The sequence below is a fragment of the Ambystoma mexicanum genome, chromosome 12 (genome assembly GCF_040938575.1).
Source record: "Ambystoma mexicanum isolate Mex_15411 chromosome 12, UKY_AmexF1_1, whole genome shotgun sequence".
Taxonomy (NCBI): domain Eukaryota; kingdom Metazoa; phylum Chordata; class Amphibia; order Caudata; family Ambystomatidae; genus Ambystoma; species Ambystoma mexicanum.
In genome coordinates, this window is record NC_090936.1 from 867492912 (window position 1) to 867519747 (window position 26836).

Genomic DNA, 26836 nt, shown 5'->3' on the forward strand with positions numbered 1-26836 from the left:
TGCACTCTATTCTAGTTAAGGTCTGCTCGGCTGAGTATAATCATCTCCCTCCTACCTTCCCCATCCAGCCAAGGGCCACCTCAGAAAGACAGCACAATACGACTGAGCATAATTTGCATGTGACACTTTCTGCCACACCTCTGCCCGACAGGCATGATTATAAACAGATGCCTGTGAGGAGAACTATGTTCATGACGCAGAGCACATGTCCACATCCAGACGGGCTTGATACATGTGCAGTGTTACTTGTCTAATAGCCATGTGTTATCAAGCAGGGTATCAAGCATTATTTAAAAAATATACCATTACGAATAATGTTTATTTGTTTACCATGGCTCATGCACAGTTCCTAAAGACAGAACCATTTTAGCAGTGGGTGGGGATGTTTTATTATTCTTGGGCAGCGAGTGGAGAGGCATTCCCAACACTGTGTGCTGAAGGCAATTTGTCTATTTAATCATGAAATATAATGATGAAACTGGAATGTGTTTTTTACACAACAAGTTGTAAAGATTGTATGCACGCAAACCATTCGAGGCTTAAATGCTTACAGTGGGTATGTGCAGAGTTCTCAAATGGTTCCATGTTGAGGGGATTAGCTTATTCTGTCCTGTCGTTTGCTTGGCATTTTGGGGCTTGTAGTGCTTTATTCATAACTCTCATATGTTCCTATATGTTTGTTTTAATAAATAAATGGAGCTAGATTCATTTCTAAAATAAATATGCTGAACATGTGCTTTGGCGTCAGAGAAAATAGTTACTTCCTGCAAAAATCATTACAGCCTTCTTAAAGAATGGATAGAATTTTGGGTTGATGTACCTACCACATGTGGTAATTACCAACACTGCCAGAGATATTTTTTTAAAATCTCCTCCATTACAGAAATACCACCAGCCCTGTGGTAACAGTAGTGCTATTTCTGAAATAACGCCTATGGTATTTTACGAACACTACTTGCTCTAATTTATTTCCGTGTTCTATCCGTTTCAACTATCTTATTGAGGGTGGTAATGGATAGTATGCAGTAGGGGTTCATACCATAAGTGCTCATGTCTTTTCAATGTAAGGCAATGTGGGGAATATTTTACAATGCGAGCATATAGAGTGGGCGCAGAGGCCTCATTGTGAAAGGTATACAGTGACAATGATGACTGTATACTGTGGGCTACAGTGTCATGGAAGTGTTGTATTTGTATTTTGCATTTGTTTATTTGTAGTGCACACCCTGCCCAGGGGCATCAGGGCACAGTTACAGTTACATGTTACAGTAATAGGTACATTTTACAATTATATACATATTTACACCATGAATAAGTACATTGCACGGAAGGGCCAAGCGGCCTTCCTATACAGTATATACAATGAGCAGCCAGTTTGCGGGAAACAGCTGCATGGATTACACTGAGGTGGCCAGGATGGATTACAGTGAGGTGGCCAGGGCATCCTGTTCGTGAAGCCAAAGTTTGGTTTTATTTTTGAAGGATTGGATGGATGGAACATTTCTAAGAGCATTGGGTAGGGCGTTCCAGAGCTTAGCTGCAAGGACTGGGAAGCTCGAGCCTCTGGCTGTGTGAAGCTTGAAACTGGGAATGGTTATTGTGTGCGCCTGTGCAGATCTCAAGGGTCTGGATGCTGTATGTTGTGTGAAGCGCAGGGACAAGTAGGCAGGTGCTGCATTGTTCTGGGTCTTGTGGGTTAGAACAAGTGCTTTGAGGGATATGCAATGTGTGATGGGTAGCCAATGCAAGTTGCGTCTGGTGGAGGAGATGTGGGAGCGCCTGGGAATGTTGAGAGCTGCCCTAATGGCATTGTTCTGGGTGACCTGAAGTTTATCAAGGTTTCTTTGACTAGTCCCTAAGTAGAGGGCGTTGCAATAGTCAATTTTGGACATGACGAGGGTTCTGGCGAGGATCAGACAGTTGTCCGTTGTCAAGAAGGGACGGCACGCTGTGATAGGTTTACAAGTATACGATGATGCTGAGACTACTGAGTTGGTTTGTCTATTGAGAGAGAGAGAGTGGAGTCTAGGTAAATTCCTCGTGTTTTGGTGACATTACTGACTTTGATAACGTTTCCATCAATAATGAAGGATTTGTATTTGGGGTCAAGTTTCGTGAGTTTGGACTGAGAGCCTAGGATGAGTAACTCTGTTTTCTCATCATTAAGGCAGAGCCCATGGTGCGCCATCCAGGACTGGGTGACAGTGTAGACTGCATTGATTGCTTTGACATCGGTTACATAGTCGCCGGTGATAGGGATGAGTATCTGGGTGTCATCCGCATAATTAGTGTATAGAGGGAATGCTGCCATATAGTGTTAACACAGCCATCATGAAAGATTTTTACAGTGGGAAAACATGTATTGTGGTTACACCTTTAGTAAAGTTTTACAGTGGCAATACTGGGATAAACTGATGGCACGTGCATCATAGAAATGTTCTAAAATGCTCATGTGTATTGTTGGTAATGAGGAATCAATTGTTTTCTTCCATGTGTTACTCTACTGAATCAAAATTAAATCATTTAGAATGCTAGTGCCCTCTCAGGATCCACACCTACTTTTCCACTTGCACCAAAATCTAACAGCGTGTGAAGGATACAGCACTGCCAGCGGCAGGAGTGGACTGCCCTATAGGGAACTATCTAGTTGTCCTGGCACAACTCTGCACCCTGGGCTTCTTTTGTGTGGTAACCTATATTATTTCCACATTTGCTCATAGGAGAATTGTTGGGTTGGCTGACAATGTGTCATATGAGGCCAATTTGAAAATTATTTCCAGGGCATCTTCGGATTCCCAGTCCACCCCTGGCCAGTGGTGTTGATCCTAGAGAAGGGGTGCTGGTAGAATGAGATGCTGAACCTCTATCCACCCATCTCCCCACAAATGCCTACTAAGGAAACACGGATGGCAGGCTAGTTCTGAAAGACCTTCACATATTCTCTTGTGTCCTGGCTTTAGTTAATTTATCCCATGCGCTGTGTGAGGAATCGATTTCTGCCCGGCCAACACAGACTGATTCAGCAGGTCACAGGTGTAAACTATGGTTTTGTCATGGAGCTTTCTAATTGGAAGACCACCCTTTCTGAGATCTTATTACCCACAGTGTGTTATTGTTTAACACAAATCAAAACAACTAGGGCTTCCACACCCTTACCAGATGGTAATTCCATAGGATAGCTGAAACAGACTTGGATCAGCATTATGGACTGAGAAAGAGGATACAGATGGCTCACTGTTTAGTCATTCATTTGATGCTAAAACGTTTACTATTTCATCATGGCACTGACATTCTTGTGAGCTTAGCAGTCTGACAGGCTGCTCCTGTCACCTGATCTACAAGCAGCTTCATGTGCCCCAGGGACCTGTGGCTGTGCAGTGGATGCATGCAGCAGGCATGCAATAGGTAAACCCGTATGTACTTGCTGTTCTGTGCCCAGGCCACAGGGTCATATCTGTACACTCCTTCAGATAAATCTACGAGAGACCATTTTTTAAAAATAATTTTGGCCCTTTTGTGGGGCTGTTCCAGCCGGATGAACAACAATCTTGGTTTCTTATGGGTCATAGGGATTCTACAGAGTGAAGATGCATCCTTTCCCCTTTCTGATTGTAGGTCTTGCACAAAGAAGACTCTCTCTCTGGTCTCCACTGTGTATTTCTGAACATTCACTGCCAAGTTAAACAGAAGCCTGAGGTTTCAGAGTTTATACAATTTTATGAGAGAATGCGACAAACACTTATTGACCTAAAATGTATTTAGCCATACCAATATGCTATACATTTTATTCTGCAAACTGACCTATTCCTCTTGGAAGTGGATTGGTCATTATTTTATAAGACACATTCCCCTGTCCCACAATTCTTCTGCATGTCTCATTAAAGTGGAATGCCTACTTACTGTTACAGCATACCTTGGTTGGATACTCACAGACAGGATATAGAAGGGTGTTCTAGCTTCTTTATTTAACCCCTAATTGGGGTTTCTAGATAACAGGGCGACCTTCTCCTCTGTACACCCCCCTATCTGTTATATATACAGACAGGACAGCAATTAGAATAAAAGAGCAGGGAACCACCCATTGAAACGCCAAGCTGTAAGGGAAAAAGGAGGATGTTAAGTAATTGGATTTGATGAGGAAATATATCAAACTAATGGGAAAGGAACTGACCTGAATGTTGGGCGCTAAGTCCTTTATCCTAGGGGACGTAAAACTGTTCTATCTTTGGTGTTACTGCAAGGAGAGGAATGGTGGCTTTCCCATTGAAGAGATATAAATCCAGCAAGAGAGATAACCAGGAGATTGAAAGGATAAAATAAAAAAGAAGGTTAGTAAGGACCTACCCGAACGGAGCGAGGATGCTCTAATGGATCATCAAGGTCAGGTCACAGCAGAGCGTCTTATTCTGTGAAAATGTCCCAAGGTCTTGGTGTAACTGCAGGCAGAGAAGTACAAATACAGTTTGATAAGGCTTTCAGAGTTGAGGTCTGTATTGCATGGTTGTAGCATTTCTAATGGTGAGGTATTCGGCTGAAAGTAAACTTCAATGTGACAGTAATAAGGATTTAAGGTGTTGCTGAAGAAATGTTTGCATGCCGTAGGGCAGCGATGAATGCCGTGGAGTGTTGTGGTAAAGAGCCGCAGGGTGCTGAGAATCAAAGCCACGAGGCATTGAGTAAGTGAGCCATGGAGCGGTGTGGAAAAGCAGCCAAGGGGCGGCGATAATCAAAGCCACGTGGTGGCGAGTGAATGAGCCTTGGAGCGGCGAGGAAATGCAGCTGCAGGATTGGCGGTATCCAAAGCCGCGATGCAGCGAGTGAATGAGCCGAGGAGCGGCGAGGAATTGCAAGGCCGGCGGGATCCAAAGCCGCAAGGTGGCTAGTGAATGAGCCGAGGTGTGGCGTGAAGACTGAAGCTGCAAGGCTGCGGGATCCCAAAACCACTATGCAGTGTGAAAGAGCCATGAGGTGGCGAGCAAGTCCAAATAGTAGAATATAGCTCCAGGAATGAACAGCTACTTTAATCAGAAGCACCGATACATGGAAGTGTTCAGACAAAACACGCTGCCAGAAGTTCATCAGGTTGCGTAGGCTTCTCACGTCAGAGAGTGAAATGTAAAGAAGGCATTGCAGAATTTTCTCTTAAGCACCACAGGAACTGCCACCGGTTCCACATGGTTTTGGGGAGCCCCCCACTTATTCAATTACCTTTATTCTAGGTTATCCTCGTTTATTCCAGTTTATCATTCTCAGGCTCAGATCCACATTTTGAGACACATTTCTCAATGCACTCAACAGATATACCCCTTACTGTCTTGAAGACTTTACTTTTTTGGGTTGATATCCCTTCCTGCTCTCCCACTGCTAATCCTGTTAATCCTCTGTCTCTTATAGATCTTCCTCATCAGGTCATGAAGCTTGTAACACTCAATTCATTATTTTTCCTCCACCAATCTCAATTAAATAATGTCATCCTCCCCTTGATCTGGATCAAACACCCACCATCAGATTGGAAATTAAGCAAATATATACTAATCTCTCTTCTCAGAACTGCTACATATAGCTGTATACTAATCTCTCTTCTCAAAGAACTACATTGACCATAATTCCTAGAGACTGCAACTGCATTTATATTGGTTTCATCTGAATTGAATGGTAACTCAGCCTCCCTGATGAGTATTGCAGATACGAAAGCGCTTGGAGGAGTACAACATTGGAAGAAGGGAATCAACCCTGTGAACTATTGAGCAGCAAATTGGGATTTAACCCTGTGAATTATTTTGATTCTTGGAGGAGCACAACAGTGCCAAAAGGGAATCAACCCTGTGATTGGGATATAACCCTGTGATTGTTTTTGGACACTTGTTCAGGTAATATATTGGGCAGGAATTGGAGTGCGCGCCTCGTCCCTGCTTTTTTAATCTCTCTTCTCTATTACCCAGTAATTTAGTAACTCAGAATAGGAATAATCTGGATAGAGATTTGTTTGTTGAAACCTTTTTTGGATCTAAGCCCAACTTCAGTAGAGATGATCCCTCTACAGCCTACTTGGACTTTGAATGCCTCGGACCAAATGATCACTGAAGTCCCTAGTCTCAGGGAAAATGTCTTCATATCGCCAAGTGATAAGTGGTCCACTGCAGACTTGGAAATCCTCAAAATATTAGTTATTAGTATGGAATTGGCAAACCAAGTATTCCCATTGGCGGAGTCCCGTAGAGTCCCAGTTTGCCCAGGATTCTTTGATGTGAGGAGCTGCTGCTACGGAGTGCTTTGCTTTGCTTTGATTTGACTTTTGTTGGACTGGCCCTTTAACTGGTTGACTCCACCTTAAATAGGTGTTGCTGGCACGAAGCGCCGCGCGGAGTCCCGTAGAGTCCCAGTCTGCCCAGTCCGCCTCAGGACGGCGAAAAGAAAGCAGACTAGAGCACTCCTTCCTTCCGTCTCTATTTTTAACAGTGGCGTAATGGCGGTGCCGGGCACTCAGATATGGCTGAAAACGCTGTTTGAGCGCCGGCAGCCGAAACTGACCAAACCCCCTGGACTTGCGATGAACTCCAAGGCAAATGTTGAGGTAAGCGCTGAAAAGTTACCATTCAGTAGCACATATATGGCTGTACAGTCCTTACAGCTCCTTGCCTTTGTTCTTTTAAACACCAATGTGGAGGAAACGTACGCTGTTTGCTATCTTGCAGCCGCATCCCGTTGTGCAGCTTGAAGGTACACCATGTTCATTGGGAGGGGACACAACACAGGCATCACAACGAATGTACCCTGACCCACCTGTAATTGAGGTCATCTCACCTAACGGCAATGAAAAGGAACTAATATGCAAACCCCTAAACAGTATAATCATTGATCCCACGTTGTTCCAATCTCCGTTTGATGTCACTTACGTGGAAATACAAGTGCCTACAAGCTCTTTTGAACAAAGGGAAGTGTCGTGTGATACTCAGATACAAAATGAAGAAAATAAGAAAAGCATTTTGGGATTTGATGCGGCCCGACCGGCAACGCATGTTGAAATATTGGCTGCAATCCAAACCGTGTCCAATTCGATGCCAGCTGACCAAGTCCCAGGGATATAGTCATTGACATCGACTACGCCTCTTACATGTATTAGCAATCATTTACAATCTCAACCCCAGCAGATGGTGTTTGCTTTTCCAGATGGACGAAATGAGGTACGGCTAAGCAAGCATGCAGCGGCCGACTGTAATGTTAAAGCCTGCCAAAATCGTGATTCAGGTGAAAGACCATATGGCATTGGAAATGGTGCTGCCTGTTTGCAGCGAAGCAGTGCTAATGCATCCAACATGGACACACCATACTTGCCAGAAACCGATTCCATCAAAGCTAAAATCACTGCCACCGACCTTATCCAGATGGACGAAATGAGGTACGGCTAAGCAATCATGCAGCCGCCAACTGTAATGTTAAAGCCTGCCTAAATCGTGATTCAGGTGAAAGACCATATGGCATTGAAAATGGTGCTGCCTGTTTGCAGCGAAGCAGTGCTAATGCATCCAACATGGACACACCATACTTGCCCGAAACCGATTCCATCAAAGCTAAAATCACTGCCACCAACCTTATTCAGAGAAAAATGTCGGATCGGTCAAAACCGAGCTTCGACTTTGCCGAGCGTGAAGCTCACTTGGCCAAACGGCTAAATGAATACTATTCACAAATTAAAGACAGACTGGTCAAAGGTTTTACGCAACCGGTCAAAAAAAAAAGACCGTTTTGGGCAAAGAGGAATTAAATCCATCTTTAAAAAGTGCTAGGTCTGTAGAGGCTCGCTGTTCAGCAAATAATAGAGAAAGAACGAGGACCCCGCAGTTGAAAAGTGTGCGAGTGAAAGATAATTCTCCTCCTTAAAGAGGATTACCAAATATGTCAGCGCATCAAAACTGTTATGACTCTACGCCAGAGATGTCACAAAACAACTTAGACGAATCAGCAGCATCTAATGACGACCCAACAAATCAGCCACACAAAGAGCAAGACACGGAAAGCGCCCTGAAGGCCAACATATCAGTGGCGGCCTCAATCAAGATTCATAACAATGTGTTGGCTGCCACGTCCTTGGCACTGATACCTTTCGTAAAATTATACGAATCGTTGAATGAATCAATAAAAGATCAAGGAGCTTTGCTGGCCCACTTAGATAATAAATTATCCAATCTGACGCACAGCTACTCCCTATTACAACAAACGAGTGAAATGGAGGCCAACTTATCATTGCAATGGCAACACAGACTAGGCGATCTTGCAATGAAAGAGTACACAATTCTGCTGATCTTATGGATGCCATTCTTGAATGCATGAAATGGTTTCGCCATCTTGACAAAAACCGTCTGAATGAACCACCCTACTGCACTAACTCACATGGGAGTCAGCATTCTAGTGCCGGCTCAAAATCAGATAAGAAAGTTACTCCACGAGAAGAGATGGTCCTTAATGGTCAGCACATACCCTCAACTGCACAGTCCATACTGGCAAGTGAAGTGTTACCAGCTGCCTCAACAGAAGATACAACAAAGACGCTGGAAAAAACTCATGAACAGACTGCATTAAAGCCACCTGTTGTGGTAGAGGAGTTGGTGATTCCTTCTTCTGATCCCCCAGCAGCGAAAGTGCAAAATGCCACAAAAGAAATGCAGTGCAATACCATCGGCTTATTTTTGGGTAGCGCAAAGACATTGGACCTAACTACGAAAAAAATTGAAGACAACATCAAGCAGAAGGCAGCCATAAACAAACGTCGGCTGAAGCTAAATCCGGGAAAAACCAAACAATTTATATGTAATCTTTCAACGCCACGAAAATTGGGCCTATTCCAGCGTGAGACTTCTGATAAAACACAAGCTCCCTTAATAGACAAAGCCGAACAAGACTGTGATCTGAAGAAATCTGAACGAATGAATGCACGACAGGTAATAAATCCAAAAAAACGCCTACGGTTGGACTCGGAATCAAAATCATTTGAGATAACAAAGGAGTCACTGGACTTTTGTGAATGGTCAACATACTCTATTGACGCTGATGACGAGTCCCTAACAGAAGAAAATGATGGCCCCCAGGCGGTGAATTCGCGTGATCCGATCCCCGTGCCTGAAATATTAAATCACTTGTCATGTGGCTGTAGGGCGAATAAAAGCAAAGCGATACAAATGCCCAAGGGAAACGTGGATCTAACTTTGGATCCCAAAATAGCAGTTATAGAGTCTGATTAACCAATCAAAGGTGGCACCAAAAAAAAATAAAAACCAGTCACACACAACTCTAAATCCAAGACTGACACAACCGCAAAGGTCAAAACATATTGTTCAGCAACCACAAGTGTGCTCTGAAAAACATAATGTTCAAAAAGGTGTGACTGGGAACGTTTGGATTGTAAACATCTTCCCGGACGGAAATGAAGTAAACTTGAATAGAAGCAATGTGATGTGCTTACTTCACGTAATTCCATCATTGTGAACAATTACCTCAGAAGATATTCTAATTGTAGAATATATATTGGAGACCTGTTCCGACCAAGTACTACTACACATTGGCTCGCAAGCTGTAGAAAACACACTATTGTCAGCGAAAGATGAACTTCTTTCTTATGGATTTGAGGTTTCATTCCAGAAAGAAGGAAGTAAAAACAGCGGTCAGAGAGTATGTACTCGGTTGAAGACTTCCGTACTACTAACGAAAAGCGAAGAGACATACTAAAGGAGGTATTTAAAATACATCCTGCAGTGTCCGATGGTGTCTCTCACCCTAAACTGGGGGAAAAGGTAGACATGAAACGTCGGAAGTAACTAGACCTGCAAAATGGAAAAGTCCTATGAAGGTTGATTTCTTGGAATACACGTGGCTTTATCCATCTCTTTCAAGAGCTCGCATTCTCCTTAGAAAACAACTTTGCGCTGTGTTTACAGGAGATCTGGCTGCGAGAGCCACCGGTAAGAGATGGTTATTCCATATTGCTAAATCCTGCTGGGAAAAACCGGATTGGTCGCCCATTTTCTGGGTTTCTAATAATGCTGAACAATTTGTTTGGATGGGTAATAAGCAAAACATACATGCCTAATCTGTTTGTTCAAGGGATTTCAATGGAATTCCAGCCAACTGACAACAAAGATCCAAAAAAGTTACTACTGATAAATACCTACTGGAACCCGAAGATGATCACAACTATCTGCTATTTGAAGGCCCTAACGTCCGTCATAGAAGACAGTTTGCTGATATGCCACAAATTGCAGATAATCATTTGTGGCGACCTAAATTGTTCATGGTTTGATGACAAACAGCCGGGGAACTGGCTTACAAAGGCAACATCTGACTCTAATGCCGAGAGAAGACATCTATGGCGCTTGGCTATGGAAACTCGTGACTGAAATGCTGAATGGGATGACGAAAAGCGACAATCCACCTAAGTCAACTTGGCACTGTGGGTCAACGCACAAAACCTTAGATTACATCTGGATTTCAAACAATGTGTGGGCCGACATTGAGGACCTCGAAATCTGTAAGTGTTCCAACAGTGACCATGATCGGCTGCAATTGTCCTGGATGTGCGACAGATTCACACCGGATGGAACATTTGAAACTGCCGTCGAAGTCAATCATGGTGGGAACAGATTGAGAATTAATGCAACACAACTAGACAAGTTTTCCCAAAACATACGGATGGGAAACCTGTCTCCAAGAAGCAAAATAAATTTTGCGCCGATGCTAACAAAATTTCGAGTCACAAATAAACCAGGAGTTAGATCATCTCAAGAACAGAAACATGAATTTAGCCTTACTGTATCCCATGAAAAAAAGATGTTATGTAAAGATCTAAGACATCTCAAGAGACAACTGGGCTGCAATGCTGAACCCGAAATCAAAAAGAGGAAGTTAAAATCCAGAAATTTCCATGAAATCATTTTCCTTATCAAGAGATCAGGAAAGAGGCGAACATATGATAAAGTTGATCCTGAATCACAAGTCAAGAGAAATCTGGAAGATCTTAAACCATGGCACTTTAAATCAAGAGGTGATGCAGTTAAACGGAATTTCGAGGACGAAATGGGAAGAACATTTGCGCAATGTATTTGGAACCTTGTCAGCATGTGGAAATGCTCCGATGGCAGAATGCACTGAAAATTAGGACGTGATTGAGAGTACCGAGGATATCGCTTCGGTAATTCAACATTTAAAAAACTCGAGAGCAGCAGGACCTGACGGCATTACGAATGTCATGCTGAAATTAAAAAAAGAGCAATGATCCTGTTTTATCGCATACCTGTTCGAACTAATTGCAATGGTGAAAGAAGTACCCTGCACGTGGCGAACAGCGGTCATCGTTCCTGTGTTTAAGAAGGGCTGTCGGGACGACCCCGCAAATTATCGCCCAATTGCCCTTCTCGACACTATTGGAAAAATGTTCACAATATGCTTGCAACGAAAACTAACGAGATGGGCCAACTGTGCAGGTCTGATGGACTGTAGACAAACAGGTTTTACCAAAGGTGTGGGGACTGAGGTAAACCTCCTAATATTAAATTTGCTAAAATTGGAGACACTGAAAAAAAAGTCAAAGCTCTTTCTGGCATTCATCGACATCCGTTAAGCCTTCGATTCAATAAACTGAGCCAAACTGTGGGAAAAGCTGGCTAAGTGGAAATGTCCACCGTCGTTACTACATCCAGTGATAGCCCAACATTCGAACGCCACAATGTGTGTGTGCACAAATGCCCAGGGTGAGCTATCAAATAAAATCCCTACTAATAAGGGAATGAAACAAGGCTGCCCCCTGGTGGCGTTACTGTTCAAACTATTCATCGCAGATATTTCAACAGCACTTGGAGACGTCAAATGTTTCCCTCCAAAGGTGAATGGGCAGCAGCTTAGTTGGGCAATTTATGCTGACGACATTGTGCTAACGGATCTCACACATATTTGACTACAGAGGCTCCTTGTCTGATTCCAAGCCTACTGTGAGGAAAATGAGCTGACAATAAATGAAAAAAGACAAAGATTTTGACCATCGGCAAGGTGCTAACTAGGAAGGACCATGCATTTAAGTGGTCTATTGGCCATGAGAATATAGAAAATGTCTTCTCTATTCGTTATTTAGGAAAACTTTTCAACAACTCAATAAGAGAGTGGGACTGGTTGCTAGATCTAAAAAATTGCATGGACGGCTTTGCACTACAGGGAGCTCGCATACATGCCGAATATGGCAAATTCACAGCAATTCCAGTGTTGATGTTTTATAAGCAGAAAGTGGTCTCAGCGATTCGTTTTAGTTCCGAAGCAGGGTGGAACCTAAGCTTTCAATGTTGGGACATGCTCGAAGGGAAGTTCTGGAGACGTGTCCTCAGTCTGCCGTCATACGTCTCGATAAAAGCGATTAGACACAAGCTAGGTCTTGAGTCCTTATATGCCACGGTGGTATAGAAATTGATTACAGCAGTAAGGAAAATACACTTGAACGAGCCCACACCCGCATACAGAATTTTGACATCAACACTGCAACAGCCGCACAAAGGTTTTCTGAGCTGTTGGGTAAACAAAATAAAATTAATCATCGACACTGCTTTGGGAAACTGTGATGGCTACCCCGCAATTGGCCAAAAAAAACTGTGCCAGTGGAGTTGGATACAGAACCTGGAAAATCTGGCTGACTTGAAGACTTCGTTGGATCTGGGGCTAGCGGCTAATAGACTAGACCATCTACCAAAATATCTGAAGAAATTTCCGTCCAGATATCACTGCAACAAATTTTTGAGACTACGGCTAAATGCATACCACTCAAAAGATGTGCTCTGGACCAGACATGACATTAATACAACGGATAACATTTGTAGATTTTGTTTGGCCACCGAAGAATCCTTGAAACATCTGATAATGGAATGCGGGGAGTTAGCAAATGAGCGATCCTTTTTTCTAGGGAAATATGCTCCTGTAAATGATAATATTGAGGAGTGGTGGTTCATGATGCTTTCAAGTAACAATGTCCACCAAACTTGTGCTGTAAGTAATTTTTTAGAAAGGATTTTAACCAATGAGGGAAAGCCGTGAATACTTACAGTGATGGATCGGATAGTGTTTTTGTGTTTCTGTTTTGTAATAAAAGTTTGAATAAACTATATGTTACAATAAATAAATAAATAAATAAATAGATTGCCAGGGATGGCTTTTACTGTCATTTCAATGCTTATGAATGTTACATTTTTGAAGCAAAGCTAAAATAGTCTACATGCAGAATTAATTCCTCAAGTAACATACATCGTCAGGTATTTGCTTTAGCTGGGCACCTATCCAACTGATTTGCTTTGTCTTCTTCTATTCCTTCTTCATTGGAACTTTGTAATCAAACTGTTGTTTTAATGTGAAGAGCCAGAAAATCCAATTACCTATTGAAGTGGCATGTTTACCATCATTACACACAGTGCCATTTGTGCTCCCCATTCTAATTCCAGGAATTGTGCCTCATAATGTGAATGAGGTAATTTTCCTTATCACTAGCCCACTAAGTCGCTCTGATTTGTCCTCTCTCCCAGCCTATCTCCTTTTATCATACTGCTAGGAAAGCCCTCAGTACTTTCAGGTCAAGTTGGCCGGGCCTTCAAGAAGCTAGTGTGGCACATATTTTCTGCAAACCTGTTCTGGATCCTAATGATGAAACACATATAAGGACCATCCTTTACTGCCTTGTGTTGCTAAGATCCCAGAGAAGGCAGTAACCCGTCAGGTCTGAAACATTATTGAGTTCACTGGAAATCACAATAACCAGCAGGATGGGTTTTGTCTTGGCAGCAGAACAGAGTCCGTTCTCATGTTGGTGCTCAACAGTCTTTGTCTGTTAGCAGATGGTGGTGATATGTTGGCCCTGATCCATGTGTCCACATCAAAAAGGGATGGAGCGGAAATCAAAGGAAATGTTCACATTTGGATGCAATATTTTGTCTTTCACCGGTATGAGGCTGTTTTCACCCTCCCTTTTACCTCCAAAAAATGTTGACCTTGGATGTGGGTCCCTTAGTTATCCTCATTATTCCTGATCTTATTTTATGCTATCCATTATTTTGCTCTAAGGGTTATGCAAATGAAACTTAGATCCTCCTGCGGCGAGGATGAAGGAAGGTCATTCGATACATTTAAAGAATTATTCAATGCAACTGCTGGATTGATGAGTTATCAATAGCTCAGGTTAAAATCTGACAAAATTGAGATTTTAATTGCGGGATGTTTAGATGGGTTTTGGTACAATTCTAATTGCCCACAATCCTGGGGGCTCCACCATATAGGATCCAAATTGGACAATACCCTTTCCATGGTCTCCAAGACTACCTCAATGGTAAGCTCCTGCTTTTAACAACTATGCTTTCAGTGATCCCTGAAAGCATCATTGCTTGGCCGGATTACTGTGATGCCTTCTAGATGGGTGACTGAACTTGGCCTTGAAACTCTCTACCCAGATTTAGCCACTTTTCATCTGAAAATCCTCCATTACGATGCACCACTGAAAAGCTGCCTCTATCAAGATCTTTATCCTCCCCATCCTGTGAAACTAGCACCAAGAAAACTGGGTGCATGTGTACTCTCCAGAAGGGATATGTCTCTCAGTGTATGGATCTCTCTCTAGCAATTTGATTGAAGCAACACTACATACCTTCAGTTAACATAAATTAACCTCCAGGAATATGCAATTTTTTTATTTTTAACTTTATTTATTGATTGTGTGTCACATCATAGCTACATCACATAATCAACAGTAATAGGTGTGCAATAAAGATGAGTAATTACATTACAAGTTGCGGTTCTCTACATTTGCAAATCGATGTAACGTTCACGTGGGGCATTCGTCGTCTGACAACATATCACAAAGGTATATTCTGAATTGTGCCCAAAGGTATTTCGGCCGATTTGTTCTGGGTAACGTTATCACATACTGTTCCTCACATTCGTTCACGTAGGTGAGCTCTCGAAAAAAGTGGTCCATACGTGGTGCATGTGGACTATTCCAATTCCGGAGAATGCATTTCTTAAATACTGCGCAAGTGACATTAAATAGTCTTCTGGTCACTTCTGCCACTTTTTGTATGTCACCAAACAAATATTTCTGGGGTGTAAGGTCTGTCGGGATCTGTGTTATTTCCTGAAGTGTCTCGGCTACCTCTCTCCAGAACCCAACAATCAACGGGTATGCCCAGTACATATGAAATTAATCAGCCATTGGATTTCCACATTTCTGACAACCGCCTGATACAGTGTTCGTAAATTTGACCATTCTAGTAGGTGTGTAGTGCAATTTATTAAGTATTTTAAACTGAATTAAACACAAACCTGCATTTAACAACACTTTTTTCGATAATAGACAATGAGGGTCATTCCGAGTATGGAAGTAACCATGGCACTATTAGCGGCATGGCTACCCCCATACCGGGTACCGGTTCCGGGTTCCTTGAATGAGGAATTACCAGGCCATTCCGACCTTGGTGGGCCCCGGTAATTCCTCATTCAAGGCACCCATTCCCATCTGAGCCCCCATTGGGCTCAATGGGAATGGGGAGGTTGCTAACAACGGGCCTGTTGTTAGCATCCTGGTCTGCTTGCAGGACCTGTTAAGGACACCTGGTTTTTCCAGGCGTCCTTAGCGGGTTCCCGCGAGCAGAGTCGTAATGGGGCGCCGTTAACCCCATACCGCCAAGGTCGTAATGACCTTGAATATTTTTTCCATTTTTCATCATCAATAATTACCCCCATGTCCGTTTCCCAGGTGGCTTTAACTATGTTTAAGAATGGCGTATGTGACTGTATAATGGTATATAACTTTGAGACACTCGTCCCAGTTTGCGAATGCAGGGAATGGAAGCATTCGTGTGAAAGGGGTTCATCCGGAAACAATGGCCATCTCGCTCTGAATGCGGCCTTCATGGAATATGCTATTTTTAATTTATCTCACGACTTACATGATCATTTAACTAAAAGATGTTGATGAAATATATGGTGCATACATTATTTTTTTTTAAAAAGTTTTTAATAATGTAGGTTATCAATCCGGCAGTGCCCATAGCAAAACCATTTTTTTATACTTAGACAATACAAATTGTTTCTGTGAACAGCAAGTGCCACAGCCACAATACAACAATTATCCCAATATAATTACAAATTCCTTTAGGAAATAAACTTTACATTTTTATTTGCAAACTCCACATATCAGACAACCCCTTTGTGCAATCAGGACATGCATTTATTGAGGGACAGAACACGGAAAATAAATATTTACTGGTACTGGTAGATATGTACAATAATACCATTGTGCTGTAAGAGGATTCAATTCAACACTACCGCTAAGTCAATGCCTAGTCTGGGATACTGAATGGAAACCCTTATTGATATATCTTTATGTCCAGTTCATGCGTTCTGGATGACTACCCCTATATAACACCCCTCTCTTGGAATCCCCCTGACCCCACTGAGCCAAGAAGTAGTTCTGTTTTGCAAGTTAAAAGGTTTATTTGATAATTTAAACAATAGATATATATATCACACTTTATAATAATTTAATAATTGAATATCACACTGAATCTGAGCAGTAATCAATAATGGATAGTCTGACACCAGCACACTTGTGAATAGGAACAGAAGAATAAGGTGGTAGAGAATGCTTTATATAAGTTCAGATGGATGTAATGTTGAATGAAAATGCAATACAGAAAATACTCAATATGATTTCAACAAAACAATGTAATCACTTTTCTCTGGCAATCCCCTCCCCCCTTTATGCAATGCAAGGAAATGGAAGGAAATCACACAGTTCTCAGAAATGCAATCAAATGTAATTCAGTTCACCCCAGCAAGCTTAGACTACAGAAGTTGGAAACACAGGCCCCAAAATGCTTTTATATGTGATAGCAATATATTGGAAAATGTGCTAAAATGATTTTAATTCCCTCTGGAGGTTCAGGGTGAGTGGTATCTAGTTAATATTAGTCCAGGCTCACTCTAGCAATGATTCAGGGATGGTTCTTAAGAGGCAAACGAATTTTTAACAAGGAAAGCAAGGAAGCTGCTGTTTTCACACGTGGAGAAATTTGCAAATCGCGGCAAATTCGCGAGTGCGTTTTTCGCGATTGCGGCAACAGTGTATGGGATAGGAATGCGGTTCTAGGTTCGTTGATTCCCAGCTTTCAGAGGAAAGTTACTGCAAGTCTCTAAGACAAACGGTCACAGAGATATGAGCGATATGGTAAAGGTCGTTTTTCAGATTTGAAATTTTAAAGTTCAAAGTGACAAGTGACAGCTAGCAACTAGAAATGACAGGTGACAGCTTTGCAAATGACAGGTGACAGTTAGGAGGCAGTTCTACTTAGATTAAAATAGCTTGGATTAGATTATTTTAACTAAGAGATTGGTTCTGCACAGTTCTGCTAGGTACTCACAATATATTTAGAAATAGAATGGGCCTCGCCACGGATCTGGTCAGGTTTTCTTCACTCGCCACAGACGGTCTCTGCGCACAGCGGTCTGGGTCAGCTCTCTGGTTCTGATCAGGTCTGTGGGTCCGGATACAGCGGTCTCCAGTTCAGCTGGTCTCTCTCTGGATACAACACTGCTCTCTGGCAAATGGCAAGAGTTCTTGCAAAGAATTCAAACAGCTCGCCTGGCTGTGATAATGGCAATGATTTGAGGCCTGCTAAAGAGGGATTTAGCTTGTAGTTGACCTCTCTGCTACGAATTCTGAAGTAAAGTCTTGGTCTCTGAAGGTGGATAGATTGAAGTCTCTATGTTGGCTCTCTGGAGGTTGATGGAGGTAAAGTATGGATTTTCCCGGCAGAGCGTCCCGCAGCAGATGGAATTGAATGTCCCTATCTGTCCTGTCTGTATGCTTTTATGTGTTTTGAAAATGGGTGTGTGTGCAGCATCACTAGGCTCTACCCCTCTCCACTTGTCATTGGCCACTTCATCCTCTTCCCCTTGATTGGGGGAATGAAATGAAGTGTCATCATGATGAGGTCTGTTTATGGTACAGAGAACCCACCCCTGTCAAATTACACACAATCTATATTTTGACCCAAAAGACATATTTGCACAGGTACACATTTGTTTAAAATTACATGCACCCATCACATATCACAGGAGGTATACCCTGTCCAAATCTGCTCTTCCCGGGAGCTTGCATTCAGAAATGGCAACATTTGCACTTTTTAACTGGTTTCGTAATGTCGGACATTACCCCAAATTTATACACATGTGCGCAAGGAGTATGGACATTACTTGATGAAGTGTCAGATTTTTAACATGCATACATTTTAAGTAATACCCTCTTAACTACTAGCTTGCCCCCAGATCATACCACCGGTTCTAAAAACCTCTTAAAATGTGGGCAGAAAAATCACAAGAATTATGGTATCATTTAAATAATTTTCACAAGTCCGCTCTATGAATGATCCATCTTTTTAGAGTTATGTTCTGGCCCCAAAGGGGTGTGGTTTCCCCCCAGCACAAGGTTGAATTTCTGGTTTTTCCAGTTCTGCCAAGCCAGCTTGCTCTCACAGGCAGTGCTCCTCCCCTTTCCTTCCAGGAGGAAGCCACTTTTACGGCCCCCATAATAAAACATTTGCCTGAGTCAAGACAGGGCTTTGTTCAATTTCCTGCAGAGCCCAGGTAATTCAATCAGAGAAGTGTCATATCCCTTTTGGTGGGAGCATCAAAAAGCAGCTAGGCCTGGGAACACAGCTGTTGTGCAAGTCTCATCTCCTGTCGGGGGTAGCTGGTGGGCAGAATTCAGTTCCTTAAGCCAGGCCCCAGCTAATGTCACTTTTAGTTACCCAGTTTTCTGCATTCAAATAAAATTAACCATTTTTACATATGCAGCTAGAATGCTGATTCTAAGTTTAAAACTATGACATTTAAACAATTGCAACCTATGTGACACTCAAAAGTAGGTCACTCATTTCTTTTAAACATTTAGATTTTTAGTGTCTTTCAGTCCAAATTTACTTAAACTGCTGAAATGCACAACTTAGCCAGTCTTGTTATAAACCTTTAAGTCACTTCAGAATATAACTTTAGATTGTATCCACCTCTCAGTAAGTCTTTCTTTGGCCTGCTTTGGGTTCATTTATTCAGTTTTACACAAAAAAAAAAGTCTGGTGTTGTTTTAAAACGCCGGCTTTCTGATAGTGGTGAGTACTGGTAATGCACCCATTTTTGGGATTTAAGAAAATGAATCCCCCACAATTCTAGGTTGCTTTTGGCAATCAGCATTGCCATTCCCAATGGTTTCAGACTACTGTGTGGGTAGTCCAATGGTGGTTTTAGGCAGTGCCCTTCTGTGCCCATAACATCGGCAAAAAGAGTGGCAGCCTATTCTTCATGCATTTCCCTGTACATTTTCTGGGAAGCTCTGGCCATCATGATGTTTTCCATGTCAGTACTGCACAGTTTTGAGGCAGGGCTCGGATGCATGGGTAAAAACATCCCACAGTGCCTAGTGTGGAGACTTTCACACCCATCCCAATATCAAACTCTAATTATGCAGTCCATCACTTGTAGTTACAATAAAAAGCACAGGAAGAAAGTCATTTTCCCGAATCTCATTAGGTGTTTGGACCATGACAAAGGATGGCATTAGAACACAGGTCTCCAGGTGCCAATGTCAGGTGCCTAGCTACCAGATCACGCCTACTCTGGTATCCCTGTCCACCGTAGGGCTGAGACAAGGCATCCACACACTATGTCTAGATCTCAGCGCATATGTTTGTTTATTTTAGAGTGGTTCCTCGATCATCTCAGTCCTTATCTCTTTATCTCTTAAGATGTCTTACTATAGTTAGAAAGAGCTTCATCCAAGGGTGGTCTTTGAATAGGAAACATACCCCCCATCATTGTAATGCAAGCACAATGGTTATCTAAGTTCTCTAGATTGATCCTTGGAATTTGCACAATACCTTAAATAGATATATTTTGCTTCAATTTAGCAGATGACTTCTTGGAATCGAGTTATGCTTTTAGATTATCTAGATATGTTTGGGCTTTAATTGCCACAAGAATATTGACTCAATTAAAAGTCATAATTTGGAGCGGTTCATATTTGTTTTCTTGATTCATTCTGACAACAATACAGCTGGACCATTTAACCCCAATAAATGTGTCATGTGTGGAACATTTGCTATTTGGTGCATAGGGAGAGTTGCACTTTTCAGAGGGTTACATAGACCTCTTTTTATGTAGACTAGGTCATGCCCCCTCCCTTTACTTCTCCTTGTAGTCTCAACTATTGGTTTGGGGAAGGTTTCTTAGGAATGGCTGGTTGTGTTTTCTGATTGGTTTAACAGTTGTCAGAACATAACGGATGTTGGTCTTTCTCATGGTTGGTACAATCCTTTGATTGTTCACTTTCGGCAATACATGGACATCAGAGAGAACAAATAGTGTTACTGCTTTTGTAAGAGCATTGTGACAGCAGCTAAAGAAGATGAAACCAGTATTACAATTATCATGAGTGTGGTGCATGGACTAGAGAGTTGGATTAGAAGATGGCTGAACTGGTCAGCTAAGTTATACACTTTGGCGGAGAAGCAGGTGGGCTTATGAATTAGTTAGGAGAGTGGTGGAATGTTTAATGGGATTGAGGCAGCGTACATGCACCATCAGAGTATCTCTACTCTTGTTCGGTGCAACTTTCCAGATACCATTGGAATTAATAGATCGATTAAGCCATAGTTGCCCAATGAATGTTGTTGTTTAACAGTCCCTCTACTAGCCATTCCCCAGCTTTCTTTGATGATGCTGTCAAAACAAAAAGAAAAATACGTTTACTTCTAAAATACCATGTAGTCCCCAGTGTCCAGATAAATTCAGTCACCAAAAACGTTTTTTTTTCAGGTGAAGATCCTCAACTAGATCCTGTCTTTCACTCCTCAAGTAACCATCTGTAGTGGCTGATGATTTAATGAACATATGTTTGGGTTACAGAAATGCTCTTTAGTCAGGCCTAACTGATCACCAAATTTAGAATTCACAAAATTACAAAATGCAGATGATATTTGGACCTCGCCTAGAAACACTTTTAAACAGGCGCATTCATTATAAATGACTCATATCATATCATATTTCCTTTAATCTGCATCAAAAATGTAACATCTTGCGTAGGACCGTATGCATAATACTCATCGTAAATTATAATGTGTGATCATGTGCACAGCAAAAATATTGATCATAATAATATTCTGCTTCAATTAATTGTATTGCACAGCATGTTTTAAATTGTGTAGTTGCAAATATGTCAGATCATTATTGGGGTAATTTCAATTTAGTCAACATTAATCAATTAAGCAGTGGAACAAAGAGTGGTCAAAACAATGCACATTTGTTCAGTTCACCACAACATGATAAAAAAAAAATTCACAAGCACTGGCCAATACAATACATGCTTCCTCAATTGGACAACATGTAGTTCAACGTGTTGACCCATGTTTCCATGAGTTCGGTGGCAGCCATGCTTTCTTAAGAAATTCCCATCTTCCTCTATTTAAAAGAAATAATCTCTTCTGAATGTCCCCTCTGATTGCTGGAATTTCATAAATAAAACTTGACAATTGTTTTGTAAATACAAACTAATCTTGACAGGCATATTCTGGAGGATGGCTGTTATGACAGATGATATTTGCCATACAAACATACCCATTGTGTGTTTTCTAAGCGTGCAGTGGTTCCTGGTTTAATCCAGAATCCACTGCAATGTCCTCTGTCTCATTTTCAACAGAATTGGTTCGAAACACCTACAATGTCAAATATCCCAGTACTGCCTGATGTGACCTCTGAGATCAGAGGACTCGTGTTTCCTCATCGTCCTGCCATCATTCTACAAAAGAAACAGGGACACACTGCTACTAACTTTGAGCACTTACCCATCTCTCGCTTACTTAAACTCTGCCCTAAAATCATATCTGTTTTTTAAAAAATGCTTGAAATATGACATTAATTCTGTATCTCACAAAGTATCTCAGAAAGTGTTGTTTCCAGGGATCTATAATGGCAGCTTCTTTTCTTCCCTTTCTTACCATGAGCATTATTTTTCACACTTCTTCAGTCTAATTTGGCCACTCCTTTGTCTTCTTTCTGCCACTCCTGGGTTTCTTACATTGTTGTGCCTATAGGCGATTTAGTTTGTGGTGTGCACTTTACAAATGAACAAACATAAACTGTTAATGTGCCATTGGGAGCATTTATTTTTGGGTCAATTTGATGAGAAAGGCCATTTGCTCTTCTCATTTGTACGGGATGAGGAGAAAGACTGTCTCCCACTCAACTGTCACAGGGTCAATACCAAGATTCTCTCCAAGAGTGAAAGGAGCCAGTCAGGCCACCCCATAGCACTTCATGGGCCTGCCCCAAGGCTTCCCACTATAGACAACGGCACACAAGTTATCCTTTCTCTCTCAGAGACACCCAAAGCCACCCGCCAGCCCTACTGTGAACATCAAAGATCACTCACTCAGGACTGTCATGGAAACAACCACACACTATGCACAAAACAGGAGGCCTTGTGAGCCTTGATGCGGCATCCTTCAACAGGCCATTTGTCCTGATTGCTGACTCTTTCCCTAAGGGGTGATTTTCAGATCGCTCAGAAGAGGTTTTTGAAAAAAGGCGTAAAAGTGTTGCACACCAGGACATTTTGGTTGTTATGGGAGGAGCAGTCGGATCATGGAACGCAATTAATGGGTCTGACTCCCATTCCTCCTCCGCCTGTCAAAACCAAATGGTGGTTCGGCTGCTTGTCATTTTCATGCTCGTGGAAAACTATTGGATTCCTAGGGAATCTGCTGGCTTTTGCCTTATCCAAGCTAGCGTTCGGCTTCCATAGGAAAGCATTGTAAATGCATCCCATACATTAGGGCAGCATTTACACTTCTTTGCACTACGTCGTGAAAAACATGTTTTTTAAGCTGGATCTGGCATCTTTTGGAAACATGTTTTGCAATGTGCAGTGCAAACAACAGAAATAGCTACTAAAGAGGCTGTGAATGCACATGATGCCAGTCCAATCTGTCCTATTTACACTTTTAGAACATTGGGGGTCATTACGACCCTGGCGCTAAGGGGTTAACGGTGCCGTAAAAGGCTGCGGCACCGTTAACCCCTTAGCGCCTAATTACGAGGACCCTTTGTGGCTCCCGACCTTAACGGCTGGTCTGGACCAGCTGTTAAAGTAGGGACCCGCAAAGGGACCTTGAAGGTAATTACGGTACCGCAATTTGCAGTACCGTAATTACCGCCTTCCGCATTCCCATTGAGCCCTATGGGGCAAAAATGGGAATGGGGAAGGGCCAATGGTGCAATGGGGAATTACCGCACCGCCAACCTTGGAATGGGGTGGTAATTCCCCATTGCACCATGGCGGACTTGTTACAATACCGGCAGCAACCATGGTGCTAATAGTGCCATTGGTTACCGCCGGTGTTGTAATGAGGGCCATTGATATTAGATAATTGATGCTGCAATGTGCTTCATGGAGCTACTGTTACCAATCAGTACTGTTGGGCATAGTGCACAAAATTACCCAGACTCACTTTTAAGTGGAAAAGGTCGCTTTAATGTGACAGGCCACGGCTCACAAAACCGCTAACCTGCCTCCCTGGTCTTACAGACTAGCATATCAATTTTAACAATTGGCAAATAAATAAATAAACTGTTTCAATTCCCCAACAAATAAATAAATACACAATTTAAATTCCTCCCTTCCTGTCCCTTGCTCCCTCCCTTCCTCTGAAATTCCTCTCAACCTTCATTTCTGCTTTCAGCCATCTTCTCCCCGAGGCTACATCCCTCCTTCTTCAATACCTCTTCCCCCTCTTTGTATCCCTGGGGAAGAACGTTTGTGCAAACCACGTCCTTTACCATGCTAATACCCCATTATGCTTCCCCCGTCCCTCTCCCAAAGGGCCATGTCCCCCCTCAAAACCAATCTCCTAGAAGCAACTCTATGACCTCCAGCCAGGCTGCCCTGCCACATCAGCAACAATGAACACCTTGTATCATATTGCCCTTTTACTGACCCAGCCTGTCACACAAAACCACCATCCCCCTGTAAAAACCACCCCTCACCTTCTCGAAACCCGAAAAGTAAAGTGGGGGGCAAAACAAAAAGAAGAAAACCAAGGCCCCCCCCATATTACCAAAAGAAAGTGGGAGGGTGGGGACAAATGCTACGTCCTAATCGTCGATTGCTCCCGAACATTCCCTGTACCCTATATATCCCCCATGGAGGTGCTCTATGCACAGGCCAGCTCGTTGGCCCATGCAGCGCCCAAAAACAACCCAGAGGAAACGCTTGCGTGTTCCTTTTGGGCCCCCCTGAGCACTGATTCTGCTAACGAAAAGTGGTGGTGTTTAACTAACTTGCTGATGATTTCCTCCTGCTTCATATTGCGTCTTTCACTCTTTTTCCAGGAATCCAGCTGGATGCTTTTCGACAGCAATGAATGATAGTTTGATGTAATCTTTTTCGGGAAATGGTTAAAACCTTGATGTTTATGGATTTTTGATGTTTTAATGTTGCCCCATGCGTTGTTCATACAGTAAATGGGCACTTTTTGTATCTTCAAGATTCTTTTGAATTCGTACATGTCTTGAATTAAATTCTCATCTGTACTTTCACTCTGCTTTTCTATTTAGGTTTTTGGCAGCTGTGCTGTATTGCTGGCTTAAGTTGATAGTCTGAAAGCAAGCGCCTTCAAACACATAATGCCTCCGCCTATTTATATCAGTGGTAATTATAAGAGAGAGCTTTACTTGTCAAGACAAATCTGAACTTCCGTCATGTGTATTCAGTACAACGTATTTATGCTCTGAATACACTGATGTAAAACGCGGTGCATTCCTCTCTGCCAGCAGAATGCTTCCAATCTCTCGCACACATTAAAACCACCAAAGATGATTCCAGATTTTTCTAAAAAGATGGTCTGGTTTGTTTGAGAAGTGTTAAATTCCATGAAAAATATCAATTGCCAGTAGGCCCATTAAACCAGTGTGCATCAGTCTTGAAGATGTGATTAATGATGTTATTTGTATGCTAATTGGTAAACAATTTAGCCAATGTGATTGGTCAATTTCAGCAACTTTCTTTAATTTTGACATTTATATATTAGCACCTCAAAGGTTTAATGTGTTTTGGTGCCAGAACAAACACAGCATTTTCGTTAGAGAGGTGCCTAAGGGCCTCAATAACAAAATGATTTACATGTGCGGGTGCAAAGTGTGGAAAATGTAGTTTGCACTTGCATCCAAACGCAAATGAACATGCATGGCAATGCACAAGAAATTACACGTGTGACACATGCCATTTAGGTGCACTTTGTACTTGCAATGGACCTGTTTCTCAAAAAAGGGAACAAAGCAGGTGCCGTCACTTGAACTGATAAATAATGTGTGAAAGAGATAGGTGGAAAAAAGTCTGCATCTTTACCCGAAAGTTGTGTTGAGAATTGAAATGAAAATGACCTGCGTTTGTGAATTTTTTTTTATGAGAAAATGTACATTTGTTCCTCCAGTCTTGCCCATCTGACTTATGGCAGGATGGAAGACAGACAAGTTAATAAAGGAGCGCATTTCTTTGTGGGCGAGTGTGTCCCTCATCTGAATTACCTTGAATGCACGCCTCTAGACACACCCATTTTGCAAGTGCAAAGTGGGGATATGAGGAGATGCATCGCTTCCTGCCAATCACGTTGCAGGTATTCTTTTTCAATGCAACTAGATGAATGGCTTTATTCATAGTTTTGAGTATCTGGCACCATTTGCACAACAAATATTCATGACTTGGCCTCAAAGAGCTGTAGATGGTGGTTAGAGATATACAACTTTACAACTTGTGTAGCAAGTGTAATGGTCACTATATCACAGACATTTCCTTTTCTTTATTTGTATTTATGTTTGAACTCTGTTGTGGGAAATAACAACAACAAAAGACACAATGCATTCTATCAAATCTCTGAATACAGTCATACAATAAGATAAGGATTCCTGTCACGATTTACATCATACCTTGCATGCCCAATCCTAACCATCACCACAAAAGCGGTCTAAATGTCAACCTGTGGCTGTGACATGTTTTGTGGCAGAGAAGAGTGCAGTGCCGAAGCAAGGCTCTAGAGAAAGTTAGGTCTCTGTTCTTTAGTGCAAGGGGACTACTATCAATGAGCACATGAGAGGCTTCCAATTGAACAGCATTATTTTGATGGGTCTAATTCTGGGAGAATCTATGTATCAATACTTATTACTTTTGTATATATGATTAATATTATGATAATATCTTCCCTACTCACATTTATCATTAACCGAAAAAGTGCATGCACTTTCAATACAATGGGCCACTTCCCAAGCTTTTAGCACCGGATCACAAGATGATGTGACAGTGTAAATTCCCATTTATTTTGAGCCCATAGGACTCAAGGGGGCATTGTTGGCGCAATTACTGCAGCGCTAATTGTACCGCAGTAAGTGCACAGAAAATGGGTGGTAAGTCAACATATTCATCCCCAGCTCAGAGCTGAGGTGAATGCTCCGAGTCCCCCACAAACCTGGGATTGGGCGAAGCGGTCATGCATCGGTAATAGCATTACCGCAGCATTTTTACCACTCCGACAACTCCTGATGTGGACCATTTATACTGATAAATAGGAACACAATAATACTTTTCTCTCTTTCTTGGTTTGCTTTCATGTATATTTATTTTCTCCTAGAGATAATGTAACATAGAGTAGTTAAAAAATATACAGTTCCTAATGTAAGCAATAAAGTAGTTGAGTAGATACCCACCATCCTATTCTTCTATTCA